Genomic DNA, 11,402 nt, shown 5'->3' on the forward strand with positions numbered 1-11,402 from the left:
CACAAAAACACCAGGCATCATGATACAGACTTATAATTTGCACCAATGTTTTTTCGAAATTCTATACACGAAAGTGAGCGCGAGAGCCCTCGGTGCGCCTGCTCGCTGCCAAAGTCAAAGTAAACTTTATTGTCATCTCCGCTACAGACAGTCCAGTATACAGAGATATGAGATGACGAGGCTCCAGTTACAGCAGTGCAAGTAAACAAACAATAAGAAGAGTAAGAAAATAAATATACACTTTAGGACCAGGGGTAAAGGATCAATAACAATTTAAATTTACAGTTTGAGGGGAGGGGGCCCCTGCTGCTTCCAAAAAGAGCACATTTCATTTATAATGTTGTAAATCCAAGTCCATTATGTATTCATGATTTGAATCCTGGGTTGTGTGAAATCTCAGAAATGCACCCTAGATGAAGTGAATCTGTGAACTAAGGTGTAGGTCTATTAGATCATGTTGTGGTGATCCTTGTGTTGGGGGATTTGTGTTCATACTGGAGTGCAAAATTAAAACCAATGGAAGATGGACAAGAAAAGTTCAAAGCCATCATGGTGCTCAACTTAGAAAAAATAGAAAAGAAGAGGAGGAGAAACGAGCAAAAGATGCAGGTAAGCAGATGTGTGATTGGATAATGGCAGGTCATCCTGAAACTATCAGAATCAGAGTGAGTCAGAAATTATGTGCGTTACAGTTGCTCCAAGAAGAAATGGTAAAAAAACAAACAGTAACAGACTAAACTCCAAACAATACATTATGTTACAGATTTAAATATTAATTAGTCCTTGTCAATTGTTGATTTGTCCTGTTCTCATTGTATGACGAATTATGATGGCTGTTTGGTAGCCGTCTGCATACAATGCATACTCTCTCTCTCTCTGTGTGTGTGTGTGTGTGTGCAGCAGCTTTATGTTAATGTGTGTAAGGATTTGTGTCTGTGTGTGTGTGTGTGTGGGGGGGGGGGCGCCAGAGGGATTGTTCGCCCAGGGTGCCAAACAGGCTAGGACCGCCACTGCCTGCAAATAAACAACATTGACATCAAAAGTTTTACATTTCCTAAATGTATCCCACAATCTGAATATAACACCCACTTCCCCACGTTTGATCCGCTGTGTTAAATATGATTAAGAACAGAATGCAATCATTTGCAAATCCTATAAACCAGTATTTTAAACAAAGTGAGAAAATGAAACATTTAAAGAAAAATATTAGCCCATTTTGAATTTGATGGCAGCATCCTCTCTCCATAAACTAAAGGCGTTACGATGTTTAGTGCTGGACCATGTTGGTTAATGTGTAAACTCAACAGTTTCCATTTTGATTAACCTGACCAACATCTAACATAGAACACCTTTGAAGTGGACCTCGCACCCTGTTTATAGGATTTGCAAATGATTGAATTCTGTTCTTAATCATATTTAACACAGCGGATCAAACGTGGGGAAGTGGGTGTTATATTCAGATTGTGGGATACATTTAGGAAATGTAAAACTTTTGATGTTAATGTTGTTTATTTGCAGGGTTTAAAAATAAATGTGTTTATTGTTTGAAACTCATACTTGGCCTTCTACTCTTCATGGCTGCTTAACGAAGCTAACAGGGTGGACAGTCTGAGGAGCTGGGAAAGAAAAGCGTCTGAACTGCTTTAAATTTCTTGAAGACGTTTTATCCAAGAAGTTTCTTCAGTTCTGAGAGAACGGCGCGGCGGTGGGTGTGGATAATTTTGCCGAAAGAAAACGGCGGAAGAGGGGCGGCTGAAGAGTAAACTTTCAGAAGTAAGTACTGAATATTATGTCACTTATTTATGTGCAAATGTTTAATAATGAAGAACATTAAAACATTCCTGTTGGCCACATGTTGGCAAAGTTATGTGACATTAGTGATGTTTGTACTTTCAGCGTTTACTTGGTTTTAAAGCCTTTACTTTAAAATATACGCTGTTCAATAGTCGACCTTAATCCTACAGAGAATGTGATGATTTTGTGGATAATTAAAGTCAGTCATATATCCACAAACACAACAAGCTGAAAGTCAGTGATGCTGCTCGGTTTGCAGTCCTGAATATCACGGCACAAGCAGGATTCACTGCACTGTTAATGTTAGCTATGTTATATTGCTGCCTCTGTTCGGTGGTGTCGAGCCAAACGGACTTTAACGTGTGTTTGAACGAGCTGACGGTTCACTCGTTAAGCTGAAAGAAAGATGCTTTAATCACAGCAGTCACACATGTGTCCACTGCACCATCTGGAACTCTTCTTGTTTAGCACTCGTAATAACACAAACACTAAATCCTCCTTCTCTGGTGCTGTTGTGTAGCAGTGTGTACACCTGAGACTGTCACCTGTCTGTCTGTCCTGCACAGGGCTGAACTGGGACAAAAAATCGGCCTGGGCATTTTGACTAGAGACCAGCCCACCAAAAATGTGACGTCATTCAGGGGTAAAACCGGCAAAGGATTCTGGGAACTTGTGGCAAGAGGTACTAGCGCATGCAGGCTTTCAATTGAACTCAGCTACAGAGCGATAAAAAGAAACACAAAAAATAGCCGGTGTTGTGCCAAAAAGTGATTGTCTGCCAAAAAGTGATTGCTCGTATTTAAATTGCTATAAGTAACTTGTTGGGCTATAATATGTGAAACATATGTCAAATGCATCCCTCATGGATGACATAAAGTCATCTCTCCATCTCCATCTCCTGCTCTTTTATTTCTCTCTCTTGCTCCATCTCTCTCTGCTGCTCTTCTGTCTCCTCTGTCACAGACTTCTCCACTTTTGATGATAAATCAGCCTGGTGCAACTTGTAAGGATTGGCACAATTTGTTAAGATTTTGAGGAGTTTGAGAAACTAACCTTAAGCATAAAATAAAATTTACTATCAGTAACTTCATAGCACCCGCCCAGCAGTATATAAACTCCGTCATGCTAGCTAGTACCAGTTATTCTAAGCGACTGTAAAAAGTCAGCACAACGAAAACAAACTACAACTAAACTTGGTTTATATCTGACACAGATAGACAGCAGGTCATAACTTCTTACCTGAAGTTCAGTTCCTCTGCCACTATGACCGGCGGCCGCCTCGGGTCTCTCCTCCTCTTGCCTCCCCTTTCCCTTATCCACCTGCTGGCCTCCACCACTTGCTGATGTTGCTAAATCTGTGGAAGCTATGCCACAGCTACCGCCAAACAATTCAGTTATTTTTACACATTTGGCAGCGTCTGCCTGAAGGGCTTGTTTCTTTTTGGCCCTAATTTTTTCTGCACCTTCTTTCCTTTTTTTGTTCTCCATTTTCTTTAGTTCATTTATAAGATTGCTAAACAAGGGGGAGGGTGCATCCGACCTCCTCGGCTGTAATTGGTCCAGCCCAGAGTCGATCATGACCAATTGGCCAATCCAACACCTTTCATTATTTATACCCTTCCAAAAGAAAAAAAAATCGATCGGCCCATAAAAGCAAAAAATCGCCAGCGGCCCACCGGGCAAATGCCCGGTATGCCCGATGGCGAGTCCAGCTATGGTCCTGCACTCTCTCTCTGTTTCTTTCTCTCTGATTGTGGAATAAAAGTATGAACATGTGTTTATAAGTTACACTTGTGTTTGAATCCTGCAGCTTATCACACATTTGATTTCCATGTGTGACGACTGCAAGTGTCCAGAGTGAGGACAGACTGAGGGACCCACTGCTGCACATCATCTGTGAGGCTTTGCAGCCCTGATGATCCACCAGGACAAACTCAGCAGTGTGTGAGGAAGAGGAGGAGGAAGAGCCAGCAGCAGCTGACAGATGGAGAGAATAGACAGACTGTTCCCTGTTTGTGAAGGACTGCTAGGAAAGTTTAACATAACTGTCTGTGCTGAATCAGTCTTATTAGGTAATGTTCAAATAATGTTGTCATTCCAGTGTTTTCAGTGTGGGAGAAAGTACTCAGGGCCTTCAAGTTACACACTATGAAAGGCAGCAACAAGTTTAATGTTCAGAAACCTAAAGTCTGTATCAGCAGCAGAATGGAGCTAAAAATAAATGTTTGTTTCAGTTCTATGAAGCTTTGAGTATTTTGGATCAGTAGCACTGCTGTGTTTGTTGCATCATATTGCTGTGATTGTTTATTTGCTTTATATATTCTGAGCTAAGTTGATCTATAGTGTTACATCATATTCTATAAGGATGTTATGTGTTTGTAGACTTTCTGCCCAGTTTGACCCATTTAGCAGACGTCAGCCTGTTTAAGGCTCTGATGTCTATTCTGTATGACTTAAAGCAGTTATGACATGGTCTGATTTTCTCACCCAATAAAGGAATATTTCATTTATCAGTCTACTCTTCATTCTATCAGACACAGTTATCACAGCTCGTACATTTGCTTTTTACACATATACGTAAGCATTGAGCCACATTTAGTAATGCCAACATATTAAAATAACAATATTTCTCTCTTATATATGATACATCTATATACACACTGTCACAGATACTTGAGTGTCTTTGAGTGAAGATTTAAGGTGATAGGAAATATAAATAACTGCAGCTTGAATCTTTGACACAGAGTTCATGCTTCAGAGTTCAGATGTTCAGAGTTCATGGACCGTTGAGGCTGCGAACTTTAAGGCTGCAGACCCTGAATTGGGATACAGCCATCGACTGTGGAAACCTTGCAAGTGGATCGTAAAGGTTGTTACAGTCTTTCATGTCTAAATTTGCCGTTAATAATTATATAATTGTAGGAATCATCTAGTTTGCTTACACTGATTACGTTGGCACTTTGTTAGTGCTACAACAACGGTCAGACCCCCGAGGCATCTAAACTTTAGTAAGAATGTGCACTTTTGACACCTCTGGTTAGCATTTAGTGGTCAGTTTCAAACGTATTTGATTTTTGCTTGTTATGAACAAATTCACTTCACTACTTTTCACGATCTGTAACATCAATGCACATTGTTCCATTTACTGCATATTGCACTTTATTCATATCTCTCATTCCACCTGCAAAAACATTGTAAAGGTCGTCACAGAGAGTTTTATATATGTATAAATACTAATATTCTCTATTTATTCTGTTTTATTGCCCAGATGTTAGTTAGCCTTTGTTCAGTTGTCTTTTATATGTCAATAGATACGTATGTCACAAATAAAAGTTTCTTGTAAATTATGTTTTTGTAAAGAATTTTCTCCCAAATCTCTTACATGCTAACTGTAACGTGTTATTTCTGCTAAAACCTGAACTTAAATGTGTATATGGTGTTTATCTGTTTTTCTCTCTGTTTTAGATGCAAATATCAAATTGGAGTTCTGCCTCCAGGCCAGAATTGCAGGAATGCACCACGTGTTGGCTGTTTCACTGCCCTCTGTGCCCCACTCTCAGCCCTGCTGTCAGGGCAAAGATTGAGCAGCATATAAATGGACACATTCAAAGTGCTTTGCCTTTCAAAGGTATGTTGGTATTAAATATACCTCATAGTTAAAGTCATAAATATGCACTTCTTTTCAGCACCTCTGCAGGTCTTTGTTGACTTAAAAGTTATTTTTCACATTGTACAGTTCAGTTCATTCATCAGCGAGAGAAAAAAGTGTTTTCATTAAATATTTTTCCTGTTCACCACATTTCCTGACAGCTCTTGTGATCCACACCATTTTGCTTTCATTATTGAGGACGGCTTGGATATTTTTGTTAATATGTACAATCTGATTGTTAGATAAACTGACTGCATTCTATACAACTACATTTAAATTACATGTTTTTTCTTTTTTTCTCTCTTACAGACAAAATGATGTGCCGGTGCACTTTCACTGCCCTTCTGTAACATGACAGTCATACAGCGTGGGGATATGGCAAGGCAATTATTGTCATGTCAGCATTCAGGACTGCTCCCCACTGAACTCTCCGTGGAGCCTCGTCTCCCTCTCCATGTCTCGTCTCCAGCATCTAAACCATTTCCTGAATCTTGGGTAGAACATTCATGTGCTCCACCCTCTGTGCTAAATGAAACTGGGGCTTGTGGAAAGTCCATGAAAATGAAACGTCCTCACTGTGGTCTTAGTCTTCTTACAAAAAAACTTCAAGGCTCACATGATGAGGAGGCATTCAAACAGGTCAATAGATGTTTGCCTGGCCTGTCATCCACAGTGTTTTTGTGTAGAGGGACTTCTTCCTCTTTGTTTTTCAGTTTGCAGAGGACATGGAGCTCTTTTTAAAAGCATGTGCTGACGAGCAGAGACTACAGGTCAAAGCGATGTTTGACATTTAATGGACAGATGAAGGCACTGGCTGTTTGTTTGTATTTTTTTATCTGTTGTTTGTTTTTCAGTGTACAGAATTCCAGTTAAACTTATTATAAAATGCTGTTCACTTGTTTCCATACTTATAGTAAAAAAATTTAAGTGTAAATGCAACAGCATTGTTTATACTTGTAACTTCAGAGTAAAAAGCTTATTGTTGATATTAACATTAATGTATTATCCTGTAATCAATAATATTTTTATGCATTTTACGCATTAACCCTCTGATCTCTATCCTGGCCATTTGGGGCCACTTCACTTCTCCTTGTTTGACTGCTACACTGCAGTGGACCAAAAGAATGACGCAGGTTTGATCTTAAGGCTCTAATAGTTGTGTGTGTTGTGCATGACATTGCAACGCAAACATGTATTTGCAAGATAGACTGGAATAAATTATGATGCATCAAATATTACACAGGCTGCAGTGAATTGTTGTTGATACAGGTTATTGAGCTTTGAGTTTCCCAGTCAAACGTAGCTTTGACACACATGCTAACACTCTTACTCTTGTACATTTCATAACAAGACACCATAGCCAAAATATTAGCTCTCAAAAAAAATTCAAAGCTGCAGCTGCAGCACACACAGCAACAAACACTGTTAGTAAATGTGTCCTGGAGTTTCTGCAGGTGCAGAAAGTGCTGCTGCTGTAAGTCAGCCTAACAGCTTCCAGATCACTGATATTTCTGGAAAGATGGCAAGAAGGGCATCACTGCTCATTTCTACAATCTCCCAGATCTTGGAATACAAGCCCCTGTCCCATGAAAACCACTTCACAGTAGTAGGAGTCCACTAAAACCTACAAATGAAGAGTGATCCTGGAAGAAATAGGGCGCACACTAGTGACCTCAACAGTTGCAAGACAGCCTTGTCCCCGATGCTTATATGAAAAAAATATGAAGATTTATGAAACCATTAGGACTTTATTACTGTTTTATCTGAAAAGCTACTGGTAATATTTAACCTAACTGGGATTTAAAGTGTAAAAAACAGAATGTAGATAAAATTTTGGTTTTGATGAAAAGGAGTGGAGCTTGTGAGCCACAATGTAAGCAGTGTTGCTTTGCTGACATGCACTCGATGCTGGCAGTACAAGCATTGTAGTGGTTCTTATGTTTTTGTAAACTAACTGTATAATATATTGAGCCATTCAACAGTACACAAATGTTTGTAGGCTCCTTTTTGTATGCAACCTGCATGTCTTTCTGAATTAATTGTTTGTTTATATCATGTTTTTCAGGAAAAAGAAGTTAAAGTCAAGTGGAAGCCCTGCTCAACATGGTATGTAGTAACAACTTTGTTGGACGGGAACAGACATTCATACTGTTGATAAATAGTTATCACCTCAATTTGAATTCATGTATTTGGACTAAACTAAATTGGGAGCTGTTAGCTGTCAAGCTGCTCCTCTGTGAGGAGCTTGATAGCTGTCCACCTCCAAAGTTCATTATGAGTTTTGGAGGTGGACATGGTCAAGACTTTTAAGAGTTGGCATAAGACTTCACTTCTTTATAGAGCTTATAGTTGGGGCTGGTTCAGGTCAGCCCTTAGTTATGCTGTCATAGCACCAGACTGCTGGGGGTTAGTGTCTACTCGTGTCATTGTATATATCCAGGAATATGTGCCTGAGGATAGTTGTCATGAAATCAATATTAAATCAAAGTTTTCCTTAATGACCACAGCTGGCATGAGTTCTCCAAAGCTGCCTGCTGTCTCAGGATCTGTCTCCAAAAAGAACCAGGGAGCGCTAACATGTTATGTTCTAGACTGATGAAGAAAATGCACATTAAACATAGTATAAACTCACTATGTTAAGTAATGTGAAGAGGATGCCTTTAGCTCCTATTGGGTTGGTTCCTTGATCAGTGCAATACAGAATCATTCATCTGGTTTGATGTAATGTCCTTAAAACACGTCAAAATGAGGCTCTGTAGTCTGTGTGGCCTCCACATGCCTGTATGACCTCACTACAACACCTGGGCATGCTCCTGATGAAGTGGCAGATGGTCTCCTGATGGATCTCCTCCCAGACTCCAGGACTAGAGCATCTGCCAACTCAGGCAGCAGAAGGTTCTCCACGGCGTCTCCAGACTCTGTCACACGTGCTCAGTGTGAACCTGCTTTCATCTGTGAAGAGCACAGGCCGCCAGTGGCAAAGTTGCCAAGCTTGGTGTTCTCTGGCAAATGCCAAACATCCTGCACGGTGTTGGGCTGTAAGCACAACCCCCACCTGTGGACGTCGAGCCCTCATACCACCCTCATGGAGTCAGTATCTGACCGTTTGAGCAGACGTGCATATTTGTGGCCTGCTGGAGGTCATTTTGCACAGCTCTGGCCTTTCTTTCCTACCCCACAGTACCTTTCCTTATCTTTTGTTTCCTACTCTTTTACTTAGTCTTTGATCACGGTTGTCTTTCTAGATAATTAATGTCATTTGTTCTGGGGCGAGTCACTGGCTCAGGTGCATTCTGGGACTGTCAGTTCACCAGTGTGCTGGCATGCTTCTTAACAAACACACCACTACAGCAAACATCTCAGTTGTACTTGTTGATTTCTTCAACAAAACACTGAACAAAACATGTCCTTGTGAGTGTGCTGCCTGGTGCTTTTACATTTTGTGGTAATTTGAGCAGCCCAGAAAGCATCCCATGAATTCAATGATGTTATTGTATCTGAACATGTACACGAGTCATTAAATTAGATGGGAAAGAATGATTCAGGGTAAACAACTGCACCAAGGGAATTACATTTTTCTTCTCAACATGTAAAATGTCTGTTGATAAGCAATTTCTAAAACAGACATTATAAAAATCACATTAAACAGATGTGATTAACTTTTTATTCTAGCAAACATAACATCAATGATGACACAATCAGTCTTCATCAGAAGTGCTCAAATCACTCTCATCGTCTGGAACGTCCTCCTCCTCCTCCGAGTCCATTTCCAGGAGTGGTTGGTGGCTGAGGATTCTCTTGTACACGTCCTTTACTTTGAGCGTTTCAGCTTTCAGTTCACTTTGTTTTTAAACCAGGCTATGGAGTCCTTTCTGTGCATCCTCCGACATGCCAACAAGGGAGGCTGTAAAAACAACAAAACTATTAAATATAAGTAAAACAAACAAACAAACAAACCTCACCTCATAAACACAAGGAGTTAGGATCATGTAATTAAACTTTTTTTTAAGGGAGAAGCCAGTGTTAGCTAGCAACCCAAATATAGGTAAAAGATCCAGTAAGACTTTAGCATCTGCTATTATTTTCAATCAATTCATCACCAAATGTATAAATAAATAAAAGATGTGCTTACAGTCTGAGGAGATTGTCCCCAACACCACAGATCGCATTTGCAACACTGTCCAGTGATGCTGCATCTCCCTGCAAAGGATCATCTCCTCCTCTCTCAGGCGCCTCACAGCCATCACCTTCTCAAAGACCTTTCTCTTTGTCCGGAGGTCAGCAGCAGCTGCAGTTTAACAACATCAGATGGGAAAACATAGCAGCATATTATGATTCAAGAACAAAACATTCAACTGCTGCTCAGATACTGGGAGTTTGTTTAAAAAGGATATTTAGAAATCAAGAGCTTACGTTCACTTGTGCTCTGCCAGGGCCAAACGTCGCTCTGCATGAGGGCATCACTGGATACGATTTGCTTTGTTGCTTGTTTCCTTGTTGTAGTCGTCAACAGCAGCCGCCAAGCGTTTCTTCTCATCTAAGATGACCTTGTGAATTCTGTGTCGCCTCTTGTTGCTATCTGTAAATAATCATAAAAAGGAACACCTTCACATAATGCATATATTTACATTTTAATCTACACTCATCAATTCGTTTGCTAGAACAAATCACATCCAGCTTAAACAAACCTGGATCTGATTTTATTCTGTTTACAAAGTAGCTGTACAAGCTGTACAAACTGAGCATCAAACGGTCCGTTTCAAAGAAACTGTGACACCATTTTGTCTGTAAAGACTTTGTGTTCGCACTCTGATGATGACGACAAGCTCCTCTACTCGTGCCTGCAACGCTCCAAGGCTGCCATCAGTTTGATCCGTTTCTAAGTGAGAGGAATATTAATCAGAACACAGGATGAGTAACAGTCACCAAACTACAGTGGACTCTGTAATCACTGACTTGATGATATTCATTATAAGACATCTGGAGCCTTCATGTGCTGCATTATCATGAGATAACAAGTATGTTGGTGTTCAGCTTTATAAACCAACTAGTACGACATCACTTCAACCCAGGTCCAATCCAATTTGATCAAACGCAACAACTCTGCCATCAATTCTGCTTTTACAAGCTTATTTTTCATTGTTTGTTGACACTGTCAGAAAGATCTTAACTCTAAGTTCTTTAATGAGGCCATGGTGGGTCCTGTTGTTATACACGAGTGCATTATATTGAGACTCACCTTCAGCCCACTGCTGCAGTGTGTCGTCATCCACACCCAGCTCATTTCTGCTCGCATTCAGGCTCTCCACTTGTTCTCTAAGGATCCTTATGATCTAAGAATACATTAATAAATGTCATTCATATGGACATTTTTAGAGTACTGGTGTTTCCCCCCCATTACCACACACATTAAAATGGGTGTTGAAAAAATGACCTTTAGATATCTCTGGCTCAAAGTGCGGCCCAGTTGTTCCACTTTCCTTTTGTTCCAGCCCAAAGCCAGGAGGCTCAGCATGTCTGTTCGCCCTGCATTTCAGTTAGTATACAAATAAGAATGAATGAGCAGGAGACTGAGTGGAATCTCACACACAGACACACACCTGCTTTAGACATGTACTTCGTTGTGATGGCCGCCCTAGACAGGAAACTGTTTACTTGTTCCACCTCTTCTCCAACTGTAGAACCGGCCCCATCCTGAAACGCACCTCCCCATTTGATCTATAGAAAGGAGGTCACAATACATGACTGCTGAATTCATTCAACCTTATAACAAAATGTCTTAAACGTATCCAAGACTACAAGCTGCAGTATACCTCGCACATCCAAGTGTGAGCTTTTGCATGCATGACGGAGAGAAAGGCTACGTTCACACTGCAGGTCTTAATGCTCAATTCCGATTTTTTGATCAAATCCGATTTTTTTATCTGCTCGTTCACACTACAAATAAAATGCGACAGCA

The sequence above is a fragment of the Copadichromis virginalis genome, linkage group LG3 (genome assembly GCF_057382275.1).
Source record: "Copadichromis virginalis isolate Kocher_CV1m ecotype Utaka linkage group LG3, C_Virginalis_male_GT1.1, whole genome shotgun sequence".
In the NCBI taxonomy this organism is placed as follows: domain Eukaryota; kingdom Metazoa; phylum Chordata; class Actinopteri; order Cichliformes; family Cichlidae; genus Copadichromis; species Copadichromis virginalis.